We start from the raw sequence: 22,004 nt of genomic DNA on the forward strand, positions 1-22,004 counted from the left end.
CAAGTTCTTTCCTTCCCTGCCAGCCAGATAGACAGATGGGAGAGGCAGGCGCGGCCTTCGTTGTCAGTAGTTCTTTGATGTGAAAGGGGCAGCACAGTCATTTAAACTTGATCCAACCTCTTTGCATCTTACAAAGTTAAACAGCTAAAAGAAGTAAAATAAGAAGGCAATGCTTGTGGAATGTACAGTGCATATTGGCGGCGCACGCCTCATTACGATTCGCCTGCTTGCTTCTCCTGTTCAATCGTTTCTTTGGAAGGCAGTGGATTTTTCTCTTGCGTCTCTGTCTTCTTCAGTTTCGACTTACCGAATTTCTCGATCTCAGCCATATCGGGTTTGTCAGACATGGTTGCGGAGGAAAAGCGGAGCGAGGCGCACGAAAACGAGCGAAGTCTGGTCTGCGCAGTGGCCACCACCGAGTTGACCGGGAAATTTAAATCCTTGAAGACCAGACTGGACAGAATACTTTTAATAGTTCACTAAAATTATACATTCTCACATTTATGAACTCCAGCCATTTACAAAGCATGTAATTTTTTTTTTTTTTTTTTTTTTTTTTTTTAGGATCTTTTTTTTTTTTTTTTTTTTTTTTAGCCAAAAGGGCTCTTAGAGGACTTCTAGGCCAACATCTTACTTTCCTGAATGGGAAAAATATAGCTTAAGGAATAAACTGGCTTGCCCAAGGACACATAGATTTGACAAAAGTCATATATTCAAGTATTTGAAAATTACTTATGTATTGAGTACCTGTATTAGTCCATTCTCACATTGCTGTAAAGAACTACCTGAGGCCAGGTGCAGTGGCTCACACCAGTAATCCCAGCACTTTGGGAGGCTGAAGAGGGTGGATTACCTGAGGTCAGGAGTTCGAGACCAGCCTGGCCAACATAGTGAAACCCCGTATCTACTAAAAATACAAAATTAGCCAGGCACGGTGGCAGGTGCCTGTAATCCCAGCTACTCAGGAGGCTGAGGCAGGAGAATAGCTTGAATCTGCCAGGCAGAGGTTGCACTGAGCCGAGATCGCGCCATTGTACTCCAGCCTGGTCGACAAGGTGAAACTCCTTCTCAAAAAAAAAAAAAAAAAAGAACTACCTGAGACTGGGTAATTTATAAAGAAAAGAGGTTTAATTGGCTCAGGGTTCCACAGGTTGTACAGGAAGCATGGCTGGGGGAGGCCTCAGGAAACTTACAAGCATGACAGAAGGCAAAGGGGAAGCTGGCACATCCTACATGGGTGGAACAGGAGCAAGAGAGGGAAGGGGGAGGTGCTACCCACTTCCAAATAACCAGGTCTCCTGAGAACTTACTATCACGAGAATAGCAAGGGGAAAGTCTGCCTCCATGATTCAATCACTTCCCAACAGGCCCCTCGTTCAATATGTGGGGATTACAATTGGACATGAGGTTTAAGTGGGGACATGGAGCCAAACCATATCAGTACCTATAACCCTTATTTTTTCAATTTTGAGATGTTCAATTTTTCACAATTCCACATCTCAAATTAGGGTGAGTCTTACAGTTGCTGTCTGTCAGACATTGATAGCCCATAAGCATCAAAACTTAAAAGAAGGAATGTCACCATCTGGTAAGAAAATGTCAAAGACAATAATGGAGTAATATTTTCAGAAATTCAGCTTCACCAATACTCTTGATGCCACAAACAATGATATCATGTCGAAAATACCATATATTGGCAACTTTTCATTGAAAATGCTGAAGAGGCTGGGCATAGTGTTTCATGCCTATAATCCCGGCACTTTGGTAAACCAAGGTGAGCAGATCGCTTGAGCATAAGAGTTCAAGACCAGCCTGGGCTACATGGCCAAACCTCATCTCTACAAAAATACAAAATTTAGCTGGGTGCAGGTGTTGTAGTGTGCACCTGTAGTCCCAGCTACTCAGGAGGCTAAGGAGGAAGGATTGCTTGAGCTTGGGATAACAAGGCTGCAATGAGCTGTGACTGCAGTCTTACATCCCCAACATAATGATGCATCTCACCATTGATGTCACCTTAGATTCAATGAGACATAGTATATTCCTTTGTAAAGTCCCTGAAGTTTAGATTCTACGAAGATAATCAAAAGAAACAAACAAGAAAAATACCCAGTAATGAGCAATAAGGGCTATGTAGAGAATTAAAATTAGGAGATGTGAAAGAGAGTGACTGGGTGGCTACTTGCATTGTCAAGGTTCTCATTTTCTGGAAAAGGTGACTTTAAACTGAAGAAGTCATAATACCAGATGAGTGGAAGAGCCAGAACTACAAGAGTCTCCTGCTTACCAGAATTCTTGCCAACAAAACTTGGCGCCTGAGAGTACAATCGTTGTGCCAAAGCCTATTTACAGTTTCTTATTTCACTCGTGGTATAATTCCCATTCCAAAATGACTGTGGGCTTTGAAGGAAACTACTCTTTCATCTGGTCATCTGAAATGGAAATGTAACTGTCGTACGTGGGTAGTATTTTATGCAACAAAACACATCCAACTTCTGATCTGATAAATGACAGGGAGAACGAATCAAAAATTCTTGTGAAATGCAAACAAAAAAACCCATAAATGCTTAATGTCAACTTTCTTACTCTTCAGAACTTTTGCCAAAGTATTAAATGATTAGACAAAGCCTACATTAGAATTGAACAATGTATCAATTTGGGATTTGGGCCAAGGGATAGTTGACCGCATTGGAATTTTTTTTCTGGTTGATTGCTGTTTAAATAGCAGGTATTTAAAACTAGAAAGTTTGTGAAGGGATTAGTTAAAAGATTCACGGCCGGTGACCTTAGTTTCAAAATATCAGGTTGTAATTCTAAAAAACAAGATTCCAGAAGAAATAATATTTAAAAAAGAAATGATATAATTTTAAAAGATTCTAAAACATAGGGAGCAAAGAATAATAAAATGTCAAAACACCCTCCCCAACACATACACACAAACAATGTAATGCAAACTCAAATAGGATGATCTTAAAATGGTAACAGGCCATTAGAGACAAACAAACATTAAGAGAATTAACTGATTTTTAGCTTAAAAGGCTTTATGCTTAAAAGTCTATCTTGAACCCTAAATAAAGAATTTTAATTTTTTTAGAAAAGAAAAACTTTTATTTATAACATGTTATAAATATTTACAGCACCCTTATTACATACCAATCTCTGTGCTGGTAGCAGTCGAATTCTTCTTAATACACCAAGGTCAACTGAGACAATATATAAAACCAACTGTGAACCGGTTATTAATTGTTGACTAACTAAAATCTGAGGGTAAAGTGGTGCCTGTGTCCATTCCAGTGAGTCTCTAGTCAAGGAATATTGGTCTGTACTTGGAACCCATTAAGCGGAGATCCTTTATTTATGCCTCTGGAACATGGTAAGGATAAATACGAAAAGGTTTTCTGAAAAATGCCCAAGGGGACAAATAGCAATCAATCTACTGAGCCCAGTCCATCCTCATCTTCTTCCACCCATTACAAATTGAATCTTCAGCTGTTATTTCCCTCATTCTAACCACTTCAGTACATGAGGTATTTGTGCCCATGTGTGGAGTAAAATCTCATAGACCACTAAGTATTTCTAATATCTATGCTGGGAGTCAATAATGACTGAGTACTTTACTTCAAAGTGGAGAATTAAGACACTGACCAGTTTAAATTCTGAGGAGGTCCATCCAGCATAACTGAGTGTGAAGAGGTAAAAGTAGAAAATTTTTTTTCCTCAATTTCAGACAGTGGTAAGAAGATCGGAACAACATCTGTAAATAGGGCAGTTTCTCTAAATAAGCCTAGAAAATGATCACCTAAGGCAGACAAGAATAACTAAATGAGGCTACTCTGCTGTCAAAACATATGTGTGTGCGCTTATTTCTCATAGAATATGGAATAGTTACCTGCAGCCTTATGCCAAAAAGAATTTATCCTGTTCCCTCAACCTGACTTCTAGCAGTTTCTTTGAAAATCTTATCCATGAGAATAAAATATTGCTTGTGACTGACTGCAATACAAAAGGAAGAGAAAAACTTTTCTAATCATTATAGATGCTGGGACATTATTCATTCTGAACTTCACATGTCATCTTCTCTAGGGATTTCATCAATTCCCTTGAACAATCTCAAATAAATAATTTCCTGTCAAGAAAATGTCACTACTGGAAATATCAAGTTTTCCAGTTAACCATTTATACTTGAATCTACTTCAAAAAGCCATCACTATAAAAGCACTGTATTGGTACCGCAGGCAAGTCTTCAAATATACAGTGTCTATTTTTGCTCTGACAGTACACTTTTTTTAGTATACTTTTTTTGAATTTCTCTAATTAAATTCCCCAGATAAGAGTTGATGAAACATAATAAAATGATTCCAGTGTTTAGCAAAGAGAAACACATAGCCAACCTTATCAAATATTCTGAATCATTTGACAAACACATTATCAAATTCAAGAAGTGGATATAGATTTAAATTAGGATTGTGGAAATGTTTCTTAATTGATAGTAGTTATTTTGTATTCACTTAATATTAAGGGTTTGTCTATTGGGAAGACAGAGACAGTCTAAGTTGTTAGAGAGACAAAACTTGTTAGACAAAATATTAAAAATAAATGGGAAGATGTGGGTCAAAAGGAACAAAATTGTAGTTATGTAGGATGAATAAGGCTAGAGATCTAATACACAACATGAGAACTATAGTTAGTAATAATGTATTGTATACCAGTAATTTGCCAAAAGAGTGGAGTTTAGATACGTTTACCACAGGAGGAAAAAAGATAATTATATGAGATGATGGGTATGTTTGTCTGCTTGACTGTAGTTATCATTTCACCATGTATGTATATATCAAGATATGTATATGGAAGTATCATGCTGCACACCTTAAAAATGTACAATTTTATATGCAAGATAAACTGAATAATGACCCCCCCGAGATATCTATGTTCTAATCTCCAGAAACTGTGAATTTTACATTTATATGGCAAAGGATTTTGCAGCTGTGATTAAATTAAGGATCTTGAGATGGAGGGATTACCCTAGATTATCTAGGTGGACCCTAAATGTAATAACAAGTATCCATATGAGAGGGAGGAAGAAGGAGATTTGATTACAGTAAAGACAGGTGATGTGATTACGCATCTGAGGCAAGATGCTAAGCTTCTGGTTTTGAAGATGGAGGGAAGGACAGCGAGCCAAGGCATGCAAGGAATGATGCTCTAGAGACTGGAAAGGAAATAGATTTACACTCCCTAGAGCATCTGGAAAGACCACAAACCTGCTGACATCCAATATTGGTCCAGTGAAATTGCTTTCAGATTTCTGGCATCCAGAATATAAAAGCATAAATGTGCTTTGATTAAAAGGACCAAATTTGTAGTCATTTGTTATAGCAACCACAGGAACCTAATACAATATATTTAAAATGTGGAGTAATCACTGAAAGAATAGATATAGAATACATGACATATTTTCATGGAACCCTTATGCCCCCACTAGGTGGGATTTTTATTAAAGTAGTACTTCTGGGCTCTCAGGCCACCCCTTCTCACTCTTCCCTGAGGGAGACAAAATGGCTTCTCTACATGGCAGTTTGGGAGAAGCGGCTGAACACTTAGCCCACACTCTTCTGATCTCCTTTCTCTTCTTGGCATCTGCTTGCCAACAGAGAATGTAGATTCTGCTCTGCTCTGCTCCTCCCTAAGGAGTCCTGCAATTTCTCACCACTGCTAGTGACTAAGTAAGTCTGCCAAACTCAGGGATAATAGACTTAAAGTCAAATTCTCCAAGTCTTTGTTAATAATAAAGGTGGCATTTGATATTTTTATCTGCCTTACCCTCTTATTCATCTCTCAGTTGCTTCAAAACACGCAGGTGGAAAAGCATGATATTACATATTCTTTTCTTGAAACCTAAATTGTCAAATGATAAAAGAGAAAAACAAAGGTAGAACTTGATCAGTTCAACAGAAAACAGAGAAAGAAAAAAAAGACAAAAAGAAATGGTGGACAAAATATAAGAGGCACAATTGGAACCAAAAACCACAGAGAATTTAAATATAATTGGTTGGAGAAAAAGTGTACCAGGCAAAACATTATTCCAAAGGAAACTGGTATATTAATGCTTATTAATGCTTATAATAGAACTGCTCAAAATAAAAATGTGATTTTTTTGGCCAGGCGTGATGGCTCACGCCTGTAATCCCAGCACTTTGGGAGGCCGAGGCGGGTAGATCACGAGGTCAGGAGATCGAGACCATCCTGGTGTACACGGTGAAACCCCGCCTCTACTAAAAATACAAAAAAGATTAGCCGGGCGTGGTGGCGGGCGCCTGTAGTCCCAGCTACTCAGGAGGCTGAGGCAGGAGTATGGCGTGAACCCGGGAGGCGGAGCTTGCTTTGAGCCAAGATTGCGCCACTGCACTCCAACCTGAGAGACAGGGCGAGACTCTGTCTCAAAAAAAAAGAAAAAAAAAGAAAAGAAAACAGAAAAAAAGGTGATCTTTTAAATGCATTAACGGGAACACATTTAACATTAGTGAAATACACATTTACATTGCTAAAGGATATAAACAACAAAGATGATATCAAAATTATAAAGTTACATGCATCTAAAGTCATGGTCTCAAAATATAAAAAGTAAACATGCCAGAATTATAAAGACAAATTGACAACTGCATAACTAGAGTGGAAAATCTTTATGCAATATATCAGTTAGTTATTGCGTCATTGAAAAAAAACACCCCCAAACTCACTGTCTGAAGATAATTATCATTTATTCTTGTTCATAGCACCTATTCATCAGTTGGCTAATTCAAATGTAAGATAGGCACAACTGAGATGTCTTATCTCTGCTCGACAAAGTTTCTTCCCTTCCGGCGGACTAGATAAGGCTGATTGGCATGAGATAATAGATGTTCCAGAGAGAAAGCAAAAGCACCCACAATACCTCTGTGATCCAGGCTCAGAGTGGGCACATCATCACTTCTCTGTATTCTATTGTTTAATGCAAGATAGAAGGCCAGCCCAAACGCAACGCGCAGGGAAACTGATGTCACATCTTGACAGCAGGAGCTGCAATGTAACATTGCTAAACACGTGGTTTTACAGAGGCATTTAATTGGGGCCACTGAAGAGAATTAGAATATGCCACCCCAAAATATGCCACTTCGGTACAAGGAATATTTTGGGTTGGAGGCAAATGAGAACCAACAGATACAGATGGAAACCCTTTCAAGGCTTTTCTTATCTGACTAAAGCAGAAACTTTGAGAAACCAGGACTACCATATATCTCCTCTCTTGAGAGAGTTTTACAGTCATGAAGAAGGTAGAAAGTCAACACCAAGATCAGGCTGAAACAAATCTCACTAAAATAACCTTTGTCTTCCACTACTTTCCCCATGTATTTCCAAATCACTTTCCCACAGTTTACCTCTCCTAGCACAAACTTCCTTTTCCTTTCTCTTGTCACATTTCCACAATTTATCATTCTTTGTTAAAAAAAAGTATATAAGCCCTCAGTCCTATCACTTCTTTGGTGTCTTTAATTTTCTATAATGGCCTCTATATGCATATGCAATAACAAACTTTTTCTGCTTTTAATGCATTTAACAACAGAACATTATACTGGTTTGCCAGTCTAATTTGGAGGGCCCCAGCCACCGAACCCAAAGAAAAAAGTTTTTTCCCCTTCCCCACACCATCAATGTAATTAATATACTACATTCACATTTCTCAGAAATCGATAGAGCATGTTGACAAAAATATTGATAAAATATAGAAGATTTAATTATAGTTAACAAGCTTGATTATATAGATACATGATGATAGATGATAGATGATAAAGATATATAACTTTGCATGCAACAAATAATGCATTTTCTTTTCAAACATACATGAAATTACAAAGTAAAAAGGCAAACAACCAGTAAATTTTCAACAATTTTCAAAAAAAATTGTTATTTAGATAACAATATCTATCGTTATGCAAATTAATTAGAAAAACAACTAAGTGGAAAAAATAAACTATACATTTGGAGACTGAAAATACACTTCTAAACAATTCACAGGTTAATCAAGAAATCATAGTGATAGTTATAAATATTCAGAGTAAAAAAATAAAAGCACTGCATAAAACTTTTGGAATGCTATTCCTCTACACCAACAACAGTCAAGCGGAGAACAAAATCACGAATGAACTCTCATAAACAATTGTCACATACAAAAAAATGAAATACCTAAGAATACGCTAACTAGGGAGGTGAAAGATCTCTACAAGGAGAACTACAAAACACTGCTCAAAGAAATCAGAGAGGACACAAACAAATGGAAAAACATTCCATGCTCATGGATAGGAAGAATCAACATCATTAAAATGGCCATACTGGGCCGGGTGCGGTGGCTCAAGCCTGTAATCCCAGCACTTTGGGAAGCTGAGACGGGCGGATCACGAAGTCAGGAGATCGAGACCATCCTGGCTAACATGGTGAAACCCCCGTCTCTACTAAAAAATACAAAAAAAAAAAAACTAGCCAGGCATGGTAGCGGGCTCCTATAGTCCCAGCTACTCCGGAGGCTGAGGCAGGAGAATGGCCTAAACCCGGGAGGCGGAGCTTGCAGTGAGCCGAGATCCCGCCACTGCAATCCAGCCTAGGCGACAGAGCGAGACTCCATCTCAAAAAAAAAAAAAAAAAAAAAAAAAAAAAAGGCCATACTGCCCAAAGAAATTTATAGATTCAATGCTATTTCCATTAAACTACCATTGACATTGACATTCTTCACAGAAATAGAAAAAACTGTTTTAAAATTCATATGGAACCAAAAAAGAGCCCGAATAGCCAAGTCAATCCTAAGCAAGAAGAATAAAGCTAGAAGTGTCATGCCACATGACTTCAAACTACACTACAGGGCTACAGTAACCAAAACAGCATAGTACTGGTACAAGAACAGACACATAGACCAATGGAACAGAATGGAGAACCCAGAAATAAAACTGCACACTACAACTATCTGATATTTGGCAAGTCTGACAAAAACAAGCAATGAGGAAAGGACTTCCTATTCAATAAGTAGTGCTGGGATAACTGGCTAGCCATATGCAGGAGATTGAAACTGGACCCCTTTCACACCATATACAAAAATTAATCCAAGATGGATTAAAGACTTAAATGTAAAACCCAAAACTACAAAAACCCTGAAAGACAACATAGGCAATATCATTCAGGACATAGGCATAGGCAAAGATGTCATGACAAAGATGCCAAAAGCAATTTCAACAAAAGCAAAAATTGACAAATGGGATCTAATTAAACTAAAGAGCTTCTGCACAGCAAAAGAAACTATCAACAGAGCCAAAAGACAGCCTACAGAATGGGAGAAAAATTTTGCAAACTATGCATCCAACAAAGATCTAATATCCAGCATCTATAAGAAACTTAAACAAATTTATAAGAAAAAAAGCCATTAAAAAGTCAGCAAAGGACATGAACAGACGTTTTTCAAAAGAAGTTATACATGTGGCCAACAATCATATTAAAAAAAGCTCAACATCACTGATCATTAGAGAAATGGAAATTAAAACCACAGTGAAATACCATCTCATACCAGTCAGAATGGCTACTATTAAAAAGTCAAAAAATAACAGATGCTGACGAGGTTGTGGAGAAAAAGGAACAATTATACACTGTTGGTGGGAGTGTAAATTAGCTCAGTCATTGTGGAAGACAGTGTGGTAATTCCCCAGTCACCTAAAGACAGAAATATCATTTGACCCAGCAATCCCATTACTTGGTATATGCCCAAAGGAATATAAATTATTCTGTTATAAAGACACATGCACACATATGTTTATTTCAGCACTATCCACAATAGGAAAGACATGAAATAAATCTAAATGCCCATCAATAATAGACTGAATAAAGAAAATGTGGTACATATACACCATGGAATACAATGCAGCCACAGAAAAGAACAAGATTATGTCCTTTGCAGGGACATGGATGAAACTGTAGGTCATTGTCCTCAGCAAACTAACACAGGAACAGAAAACCAAATACTGCGTGTTCTCACTTACAAGTAGAACCTAAATGATGAGAACAGCATGGACAGATAGAGGGGAACAACACACACTGGGGCCTTTCAGAGGATGGAGAAGGGGAGGAGAGAGAGGATCAGGAAAAACAATGAATGGGTACTAGGCTTAATACCTCGGTGATGAAATAATCTGTGCAGCAACACCCATGACACAAGTTTACCTAGGTAACAAACCTTCACTTGTACCCCTGAACTTAAAATAAAAGTTTTAAAAAAACCTTTTGGAATGCTAGTAGGGAAATTGTAGGTGAATTTATAACTTCAAATATACTTATTAGAAACTAAGACTGACAATAAATACACTAAGCATTCATCCCATGAAGCTAGAATCAAAAACACTGATAAAATCTAAAGGAAGAAGAATGTAAAAAGTAAATAATAAAGTTGATTGAAATCGTTCAGAGAATATTCTACAAAAACAAACTAATTCTGCTAGCTTAAGTACAAAGTACTGTAATATTATGTTAAGGTAGACTGTGATAAATTAAAAGCATATGTTGAAAAGCTTAGAACAACCGTTAAAACTTACTTAAGAAGAGACACAACTTATAAGCCAATAGTGGAGATAAAATAAAATCAGAAAAAAAATATGCAATTGATTTGAAAGCAGACAGAAAGAATGGATAAAAAGAAACTAAGAACATATGGAACAAATAGCAAATAACTAGCAAGATGGTAGGTTTTAATATAATCCTATTAATAACATTAAAATAAATGGTTTAAATTACATTAAAATATAGGTTTAATATAATTCTATCAATAATTACACTAAAATAAATATTTTTCTAATCTTAAAATCTTTGTTTTAGGTTACTTAAAACCTTTGTTTTAGGTTATTTCTAAAACAAAGATTGTCAGATTAGAAAAAACAAAAGAAACCAACCATACACAGTCTATAAGAAATCCAAGTTTAAATATAAAAATACAGATTGGCTAAAAAAAAAGAAAGATTAAAAAAAAACAGATAAATTGTTTTTTCTAAAAAAAAGCTAAAGTGGCTATTCTGATTTCACAAAAAGTAGACCTCTATAAAATGAACATTAACAGGGATAAAGAGGGACACAGCATAATAATAGAAGGTTCAATTCCCCAAGAAGATATCATAATTCTAAATGTATATGCATCTAACAACAGAGCTTCTAAATAAATGAAGCAAAAAATTAATAGAACAGAAAAGTGAAATAAGATAAACTACCACTATTCTCCAGACTTCTATACTCCTCTCTCAGTGTCAAGAGAACAAGTAGAAACAAAACTAGTAAGACTGGGCAGGCGCGGTGGCTCACTCCTGTAATCTCAGCACTTTGGGAGGCCGAGGTGGGCAGATGGCTTGAGCCCAGGAGTTTGAGGCCAACCTGGGCAATGTGGCAAAACCCTGCTCTACTAAAAATACAAAAATTAGCCAGTTGTGGTTGCCCATACCTGCAGTCTCAGCTACTCAGGAGGCTGAGGCATGAGAATCACTTGAACTCAGGAGGCAGAGTTTGCAGTGAGCCAAGATCATACCACTGCACTCCAGCCTGGGTGACAGAGCAAGACTTCATCTCAACAACAACAAAAAAAATTAGTAAGACTATGGAAGACTTAAACAACACTATCAACTAATTTAACCTAATTGCCACTTACAGAAAACGCCATCCAACAAAAGGAGTATAAACATTTTTCTAAAATATGGAAAATCCAATAAGATAGGTTATATTCCAGGCCATAAAGTAAGTCTTCATAAATTTAAAAGAGTTGAAGTCATAAAATGTATGTCCTTTGAACAAAAATGAAACTAAAAATCAACAACAGAAATATATCTGGAAAGTACCTAAATATTTGGAAATTAAACATCACCCTTTTAAATATCCATGTGTCAAAGCAAAAGTTAAAAGGGAAAATATAAAATATTTGAATTCATTATAAAAGAAAACACAGTATCAAAATGTGTGGCTCTAGTTAAGGTAGTATATAAAGGGGAATGTATTACATTAAATGCTTACATTAGAGAAGAAGAAAAGCCTTAAATAAATGCTCTAGGCTTCCACTTTAAGAAACTTTAAAAAAAGAGCAAATTAAAATAAAGGCATTTAGAAAATGGAATTAATAAAGATAAGAGTAGGCATACTCTGGAAAACTTAATGGAAATGGGTAAATCCCTGAAAATACACAACCTCCTGAGATTTTACCATGAAGAAATGAAACTCCTAAACAGACCAATAATAAGTAGCAAAATTGAATCAGTAAAAACAAAACAAAACAAAACAAAAAAAACTCCCAACCAAATAAATCCCAGGACCAGAGGGATTCACAGCTAAATTCCACCAAACATACAAAGAAGAACTAATACCAACCTTCCTGAAACTATTCCAAAAAATTGAGAAGGGAATTCTTCCTAATTCATGCTATAAGGCCGATATTACTCAGCCAACAAACATATGAAACTGCTCAACCTCACTAATCATCAGAGAAATACAAATTAAAAGCACAATGAGATATCATCTTACACCACTCAGAATGGCTACTATAAAAAGTCTAAAAACAACAGATGTTGGTGAGGACGTGGAGAAAAAAAGAATGCTTGTACACTGTTGGTGGTAATGTAAATTAGTACAACCTTTATGGAAAGTAGTATGGAGATTTCTCAAATAATTTAAAATAGAACTACCATTCAATCCAGCAATCCCACTACTGGGTATATACCCAAAGGGAAATAAATCATTATTCAAAAAGACACCGCACTCATGTTTTTCACAGCAGTTATTCACAATACCAAAGATATGGAATCAACCTTACTGTCCATCAGTGGAGGATTGGATAAAGTAAATGTGATATATATGGATATATATGATATATATACATCTTTTTTATTGCTGAGTAGTATTCCATGGTGTGTGTGTGTGTGTCTGTGAGTGTGTGTATATATATGTATCTCCAGGGTGTGTGTGTGTATATGTGTGTGTGTGTGTGTATATGTGTGTATATATACGTGTATGTGTGTGTGTGTGTATATGTGTGTGTGTGTGTGTGTGTGTGTGTGTGTGTGTGTATATACACCTATTGGGTACAATGTTCACTGTTTGGGTAACTGGTACACTAAAAGCCCAGACTTCACTACTATGCAATAGACACATGTAAGAAGTCTGCACTTGTACCTCCTAAATATATTTTTAATTTTAAAAAAAGAGCAGAAACAAAACCAAAACAGAGAAAAATAGGGAAAAAATCAATGACATCAAAAGTCAGTACTTTGAAAAGATCAATAGATGAAAAGAACTTCTATCCAAACTGACCTGATTGAGGAAAAAAACAAAGGAAGACACAAATTACCAATATCTGGAATAATAGCAGACATATCACTACAGATTCTACAGATATTTTAAAAAATAAGAAGATAATATTATGAATAACTCATGCCAATAAATTCAACAATTTAGGAAAAAAGGGACAAATTTCTTGGAAGACACAAACTGCCAAAGCCTATACAAAAACAAAAGGATAACCTAAATAGCCCTATATGTATTAATAGATTTAATTCATAAAGACCTGCCAACAAAGATAACTCAAGTGTTGGATGCCTTTACCGGCAAATTCTATCACACATTTATGGATCAAACAGCGTCAATTGTAGATAAACTCCTCTGTAAAGTAGAAGATGAGGGAACATTTTGTTTAGTTTTTAAAAATCAATAAGTGTAATTCATGATATCAACAAACTAAAGAAGAAAACTAAAGAAGAAAATCCGTGTAATCACATTGATAGATGCAGAATAAACATTTCACAAAATGTTTATTCTTGGAAACCCCACAGATAACATCACAGTTAATGGTGAAATACTAAATGCCTTCCCCCTAAGAGCTGGAACAAGGCTAGGATGTCCACTCTTACCACTATACATTGTGCTTAATAATTTACTAAAATAATTATTAATATGGCCAATTTAATAAGAAACAAGAAAAAGTAGCAAAAATCATCCAGATTGAAAAGAAAGAAATAAAACTGTTACTATTTGTAATCATGACAATGGGTAATTCCACTGATAGAAACTCAGAAATGATTCTACAAAAAGACACTAAAATTAATAAATGGCTGCAGGATACAAGATGGATGTAAAAATCAATTATATTAGTATATACTAAAAATAAATAATTTCTGGAAATTAAAATTAAAACTAAAACAGTACCATTTACAAGAAGACCAAAATAAATTTGAAATAGGTATAATGCCCCCAAAGATGAATAAGATTTGTGTGCTAAAAACTCTAAAACATTGATGACAGAATCAAATAAACAGAGGGTAACACAATGATTATGAATTGGAAGACTCAATATTGTTAAGTTGTCAATGCTTTCTCAACTGGTCTATAGATTCAACACAATTTCAATCAAAAATATCAGCTTGGGGCTTTTTAAAAATAAAAATTGTAAGGCCTGCTCTAATTTTATGGAGGAAAAAAAAAAACACACACAAAAAAAGTTAGAATAGCCAAAAAATTTATTTGAGAAATGTGAACAAAGTCAGAGGATTTACATTCCTTTATTTGCAGAGTAACTCTAAGTTTCAGGAATCAAGACAGTGCAGTATTGGAAAAGGGGTAGACATGTAGATCAGCAGAACACATGACAGACTCCAGAAATAAATTCATATCTATGTGACCAAACAATTTTCAACAAAGATGTCAAATCAGTTCAATGAAGAAAAGTTGGTCATTTCAACAAATAGTGCTAGAGCAACTGAACATTATATGCAGAAACAAACAAATCAACCTTGACCAAACCTGACACCATATACAAATATAATTTGAAATGATCACACACCTAAATGTAGAGCTAAAAACTCTGAAACTTCCAGATAATCTTTGTGATCTGCATTAGGCAAACATTTCTTAGGTGGAACACAAAAAGCATGAACCACAAAATTAAAAAATGATAAATTGGACTTCATCACTTCATCAAAATTAAAAACTTCTGTTCCTTAAAAGATAATGTTAAAAGAATGCAAAGACAAGTCACAGATTGAAAGAAAATGTCCACAAAACACATATCTTATTTAAAAAAGGAACCACTGATACACAGAATATACAAGGAACTCAATCAAAACTCAAACCAATTTAAAATACAAAAATAATCAAAAGACTTGAACAGACATATCACCAAGGAAGAAATGTGGATAGCAAATGAGCATGTGAAAAATTACTCATAATATTATTAGTCATTAGGAAAATGCAAATTTAAACCACAATGAGATACACCTACTAGAATAGCTAAAACCAAACTGAGAATATCAAGCACTGGTGAGGATGCAAAGCAAAAAGAACCCTCATACATTGTGAGTGGGAATGTAAAATGGTACAGCTACTTTGGAAAGCAGTTTGGCAATTTCATATCATTAAACATATACTTATCATATGATGCATACGATAAGCAATCCTTCCCTTAGGTATTGATCCAAAAGAAATGGAAACGTATGCTCACAAAAAGACCTGTACATGAAAGTTTGTAGGGTTTTATCAATAATCTCCAAATACTAGAAACAACCCAGTGTACACCAGTTTGTGAGTGGATAAACATATTGTGCTGCATCCATATAATAGAACACTACTCAGAAATAAAGGGAGGAATGAAGTGCTAATACATGCAACAATACAGATGAATCTCAAATATATCATGCTAAGTGAGCGAAGCTGGAATCAAAAGGAAATATTCCGTATTTTTCCATTTATATAACATTCTTGAAAAGGTAAACTTGGGAACAAAAAACAGATCAGCAGTTTCAGGGGCTGGGTGCTGGTAGAGGGGATTCATTACTTAGGGGCAGGAAGAGACTTTCTTGGGTGATGGAAATGTTCTAGATCTTGATTACAATGATGGTTACACAACTACAAGTACTTTTCAAAATTTATGGAATTCCACATACAAAACAGGTAAAATTTTTCTCATATAACTAGACCTCAATATACTCCAATAAATTTTGACTTTGTAGCAAGGAAGAATTTGTTAAAACGGAAGCCAACAGACATACAAAATTAAATACTTAAAAGATTAATAAATTTTAGCATGTAGGGATCATGGCAGATGGGAGGATGGACTGGATTGCAGCTCTGGAGAGAGCAGCGTACAGAGGCTTGCATTGTGAATTTTAGCTCCAGATCGGCTGCAAGAACAAACCAGCAATCCTGAGAGGACCCATAGACCCTCTGAAGGAAGCAGATTGCCCCGGCAGGACCCGGAGACACCCTAAATACTGTGAGTGCCCCAACTGTGGAAGTTGGAAAGGGAGACCCTCCTCTCCTGAACACACACCCCCACTGAAGAAGCTGAAGGTCTGTTTGTGGGAGAAGTTTCCAACTTTACCTGGAGCTGAGTCAAGTTAGAGAGCGGAGCCAAGCAAAATACAGGGGTAGAGAAAGCAGCTGAAAGGCCCTGGGAGCTCACTGGGTCCCCAAGCAGCCCATTCCTGCCTGGCACCACAGGGATCCATTGGGAGGATGGCCAGAAGACCAGAGGGTGAAACTCCACAGGGAGAAGGAATTCTCTGGCTGAACTTTGTAACAATTTGAATGGGGTGAGAAACCTCCTGGCCAGAACTTGGGGAAGGGTGCAAATCTGGCTTGTAGACTTCACAGGCAGGGGAAGAACTAAAGCCCTTTTCTTTCACAGCTAGGAGACAGAAAGCCTTGGGCAAGTTTTCAAGCCCATCTCACCCTCCGCCTGGAAACAGACTCAGGACTGTTGCAGTAGGCACAGTGGGAGTGAGATTGGCCCTTTGGTTTCTGTGAGAGCTGGGTGAGGTCTGTAACTGCTGGCTTTCCCCCACTTCCCTGACAAGCTGCACGACTCAACAGAGGCAGCCATAATCCTCCTACGTACACAACTCCAGTGATCTGGGAATCTCACCCCCATGCCCCACAGCAGCCACAGCAAGACCCATCCAAGGAGAGTCTGAGCTCAGACACACCTAGCCCCACCCCCACCTGATGGTCCTTCCCTACCCACCCTGGTCGTGGAAGACAAAGGGCATATAATCTTGGGAATTCTAGGGCCCCACCCATCACCAGTACCTCTCCACACTACTACAGTTGATGCTTTCTGGAAAGTGCCAATTCCTGGCAGGAGGCTAACCAGCACAAAAATAGAGCATTAAACCACCAAAGCTAAGGACACTCACAGAGTACATTGCACCCTCTGCCATCTCCACTGGAACAGGCACTGGTATCCATGGCTGAGAGACCCATAGATGGTTCACATCACAGGACTCTGTGCAGACAACCCCTAGTACCAGCCTAGAGCTGGATAGACTCTCTGGGTGCCTAGACCCAGAAGAGAGACAACAATCACTGCAGTTCATCTCACAGGGAGCCACAATCACAGGAAAAGCGGGAGAGTACTACATCAACGGAACACTCCATGGGACAAAAAATCCAAACAACATCTTTCAGCCCTAGACTCTGACAGAACCTACCCATATGAGAAGGAGCCAGAAAACCAATCCTGGTAATGTGACAAAACAAGGCTCACCAATGCCCCCCCAAAATCACACTAGTTCACCAGCAGTAGATCCAAACCAAGAAGAAATCCCTTATTTATCTGAAAAACAATTCAGGAGGTTAGTTATTGAGGTAATCAGGGAGGGGCCAGAGAAAGGTGAAGGCCAATGCAATGAAATCCAAAAAATGACACAAGAAGTGAAGGGAGAAATATTCAAGGAAATAGGTAACTTAAAGAAAAAGTCAAAAATTCAGGAAACTTTGGACACACTTCAGGAATGCAAAATGCTCTGGAAAGTCTTGGCAATAGAATTGAACATGTGGGAAAAAAATTCAGAGCTCGAAGACAAGGTCTTCAAATTAACCTACTTCAACAAAGACAAAGAAAAAAGAATTAGAAAATACAAACAAAGCCTCCAAGAAATCTGGGATTGTGTTAAATGACAAAACCTAAGAATGATCTGTGTTCCTCAGGAAGAAGACAATTCTAAAAGCTTGGAAAACAATATTTGGGGGAATAATTAAGGAAAACTTCCCCAGCCTTGCTAGAGACCTGAACATGCAAATACAAGAAGCACAAAGAACACCTGGGAAATTCACCGCAAAAAGATCTTCACCTAGGCACATTGTCATCAGGTCATACAAAGTTAAGATGAAGGAAAGAATCTTAAGAGCTGTGAGACAGAAGCAGTAGGTAACCTATGGAGGAAAACTTATCAGATTAACAGCAGATTTCTCAGCAGAAACCCTACAAGCTAGAAGGGATTGAAGCCCTATCTTCAGCCTACTCAAAAGAAACAATTATCAGCCAAAAACTTCAAATACAGTGAAACTAAGCAGATATGAAGGAAAGATATAGTCACTTTCAGATAAACAAATGCTGAGAGAATTTGCCATTACCAAGCAAACACTATAAGAACTGCTAAAAGGAGCTCTAAATCCTGAAACAAATCCTAGAAAAACATCAAAACAGAACCTCTTTAAAGCATAAATCACACAGGACCTATAAAACAAAAGTATAACTTAAAAAAGCAAAAACAGCAAACAAAACAAAGTACATAGGCAACAAAGAGCACGATCAATGCAACGGTAAGTAACATTTCAATATTAACATTGAATGTAAATGCCTAAGTGCTCCACTTAAAAGATACGGAACCAATGGATAAGAACTCACCAACCAACCATGTGTTGCCTTCAAAAAACTCACCTAACAGATAAGGACTCACATAAACTTAAAGTAAAGGGGTGGGAAAAGGCATTTCATGCAAATAGACACCAAAAGTGAGCAGGGGTAGCTATTCTTATATCAGATAAAACAAACTTTAAAGCGACAGCGGTTAAAGGAGACAAAGAGGAACACTATATATTGATAAAAGGCCTTGTCCAACAGGAAAATATCACAATACTAAACATATACGCATCAAACACCTGAGATCCCAAATTTATGAAACAATTACTAATAGACCTAAGAAATGAGATAAATAGCAACAAAATAATAGTGGGGGACTTCAATACTTCACTGACAGCACTAGACAGGTCATCAAGACAGACAGTTCGCAAAGAAACAAAGGATTTAAACTATACCATGGAACAAATGGACTTAACAGGTATATACAGAACATTTCATCCAACAACCTCAGAACACACATTTTATTCAACAGCACATGGAACTTTCTCCAAGATAGACCACATGATAGGCCATAAAATGAGCCTCAATAAATTTCAGAAAATTGAATTATATCAAGTACTCTCTTAGACTACAGTGGAATAAAACTGGAAATCAAGTCCAAAAGGAACCTTCAAAACCACACAAATACATGGAAATTAAATAACCTGCTCCTGAATGAGCATTGGGTCAAAAACGAAATCAAGATGGAAATTAAAAAATGACTCAAACTGAATGACAAAAATGACGCAACCTATCAAAACCTCTGGGATACAGTTAAGGCAGTGATAAGAGGTTCCTAGCCCTAAATGCCTACATCAAAATGTCTGAAAGAGCACAAACAGACAGTCTAAGGTCACGCCTCAAGGAACTAGAGAAACAAGAACAAACCAAACCCAAACCTAGCAGAATAAAGGAAATAACCAAAATCAGAGCAGAACCAAGTGAAACTGAAACAAACAAAAAATACAAACAATAAATGAAACAAAAAGCTGGTTCTTTGAAAAGATAAATAAAATTGACAGACCATTAGCAACATTAACCAAAAAAAGAAGAGGGAAAATTCAAATAACCTCAATAAGAAACGAAACAGGAGACATTACAACTGACACCACTGACACCACTGAAATACAAAAGATCATTCAAGGCTACTATGAACAACCTTACCCACATAAACTAGAAAACCTAGAAGAGATGGATAAATTCCTGAAAAAATACAACTCTCCTAGCTTAAAGCAGGAAGAATTAGATACCCTGAGCAGACCAATAACAAGCAGTGAGATTGAAACGGTAATTTAAAAATTACCAACAAAAAAAATCCAGGACCAGATGGATTCACAGCAGAATTCTATCAGACATTCAAAGAAGAATTTGTACCAATCCTTTTGATACTATTCCACAAGATAAAGAAGGAACCCTCCCTAATTCATTCTATGAAGCCAGCACCACCCTAATACCAAAACCAGGAAAGGATACAACTACAAAATAAAACTACAGACCGTTATCCTTGATGAAGTTAGATGCTAAAATCCTTAATAAAATACGACCTAACAAAATCCAACAACATATCAAAAAAGATAATCCACCATGATCAATTGGGTTTCATACCAGGGATGCAGGGATGGTTTAACATACACAAGTCAATAAATATGATACACCACCTAAACAGAAGTAAAAACAAAAATCACATGATCATCTCAATAGATGCACAAAAAGCATTAGATAAAATTCAGCATCCCTTTATGATTAAAATTCTCAGCAAAATCAACATACAAGGGACATGCCTTAATGTAATAAAATCCATCTATGACAAACCTACAGTCAACATAATACTGAATGGGGAAAAATTGCAAGCATTTCCTCTGAGAACAGGAATGAGACAAGGATGCCCACTCTCACCACTCCTCTTCAACATAGTATTGGAAGTCCTAGCCAGAGAAATCAGACAAATAAATAAAGGGCATCCAAATCAGTAAAGAGGAAAGTCAAACTGTCCCCGTTTGCTGATGATATGATCGTTTACCTTGAAAACCCCAAGGACTCTTCCAGAAAGTTCCTAGAACTGATAAAGGCATTCAGTAAAGTTCCCAGATACAAGATTAATGTATGCAAATCAATAGCTCTTCTACACAACAACAGCAACCAAGCAGAGAATCAAATCAAGAACTCAACCCCTTTTACAGTAGCCACAAATAAAATACTTAGGAATATACTTAACAGAGGAGTCAAAAGACCTCTACAAGAAAAACTACAAAATATCGCTGAAAGAAATCACAGCCGACATAAACAAATGGAAATGCATCCCATGCTCATGGATGGGTAGAATCACTATTGTAAAAATGACCATTCTGCCAAAGCAATCCACAAATTAAATGCAATCCCCATCAAAATACCACCACCATTCTTCACAGAGTTAGAAAAAATAATCCTAAAATCCATATGGAACCAAAAAAGAGCCTGCATAGCCAAAGCAAGACTAATCAAAAAGAACAAGTCTGGAGGCATCACACTACCTGATTTCAAACTATACTATGAGACCACAGTCACTAAAAGAGTGTGGCGCTGGTATAAAAATAGGCAGATAGACCAATGGAACTGAGTAGAGAACCCAGAAATAAACCCAAATACTTACAGCCGACTGATCTTCGACAAAGCAAACAAAACTATTAAGTGGGGACAGGACACCCTTTTCAACAAATGGTGCTGGAATAATTGGCTAGCCACATGTAGGAGAATGAAACTGGATCCTCATCTCTCACCTCATACAAAAATCAACTTAAGATGGATTAAGGACCTAAACCTAAGACCTGAAACTGTAAAAATTCTAGAAGATAACACTGGAAAAACTCTTCTAGCTATTGGCTTAGGCAAGGATTTCATGACCAAAAACCCAAAAGCAAATGCAATAAAAACAAAGATAAATAGCTGGGACCTAATTAAAGAGCTTTTACCTGGCAAAAGGAACAGTCAGCAGAGTAAACAGACAATCCACCGAGTGGGAGAAAATCTTCACAATCTATACATCTGACAAAGGACTAATATCCAAAATCTACAACAAACTCAAACAAATCAGTAAGAAAAAAACAAACAATCCCATCAAAAAGTGGGCTAAGGACATGAATAGACAATTCTCAAAAGAAGATATACAAATGGCCAATAAACATATGAAAAAATGCTCAACATCACTCATGATCAGGGAATTGCAAATCAAAATCACAATGCGATATCACTTTACTCTCAGGGGAATGTCCATAATAAAAAAATCAAGGAACAGTAGATGTTGGCATGGATGTGGCTA

The 22,004-nt window shown here is 36.8% G+C and overlaps 1 pseudogene across 2 annotated transcripts in view; it reads right to left on the bottom strand.

Moving 5' to 3' along the window:
* The window catches only part of LOC105535616, a 17,937-nt pseudogene extending 1,555 nt beyond the window's left edge, over window positions 1-16,382 (bottom strand). Inside the window, exons 1-2 of one of the 2 annotated variants that reach the window (XR_001005463.1) lie at window positions 16,378-16,382; window positions 7-396 (exon numbers count right to left, since the gene is read on the bottom strand). The product of XR_001005463.1 is annotated as a thymosin beta-4 pseudogene, transcript variant X1 (transcript). Of the gene's footprint in view, window positions 1-6; window positions 423-16,377 lie in introns of those variants that run through there. The other variant, XR_001005464.1, reaches the window with a different exon arrangement.
* Between the last annotated feature and the right edge of the window lie 5,622 nt (window positions 16,383-22,004).

Source organism: Mandrillus leucophaeus, unplaced genomic scaffold, assembly GCF_000951045.1.
Source record: "Mandrillus leucophaeus isolate KB7577 unplaced genomic scaffold, Mleu.le_1.0 Scaffold1486, whole genome shotgun sequence".
Taxonomy (NCBI): domain Eukaryota; kingdom Metazoa; phylum Chordata; class Mammalia; order Primates; family Cercopithecidae; genus Mandrillus; species Mandrillus leucophaeus.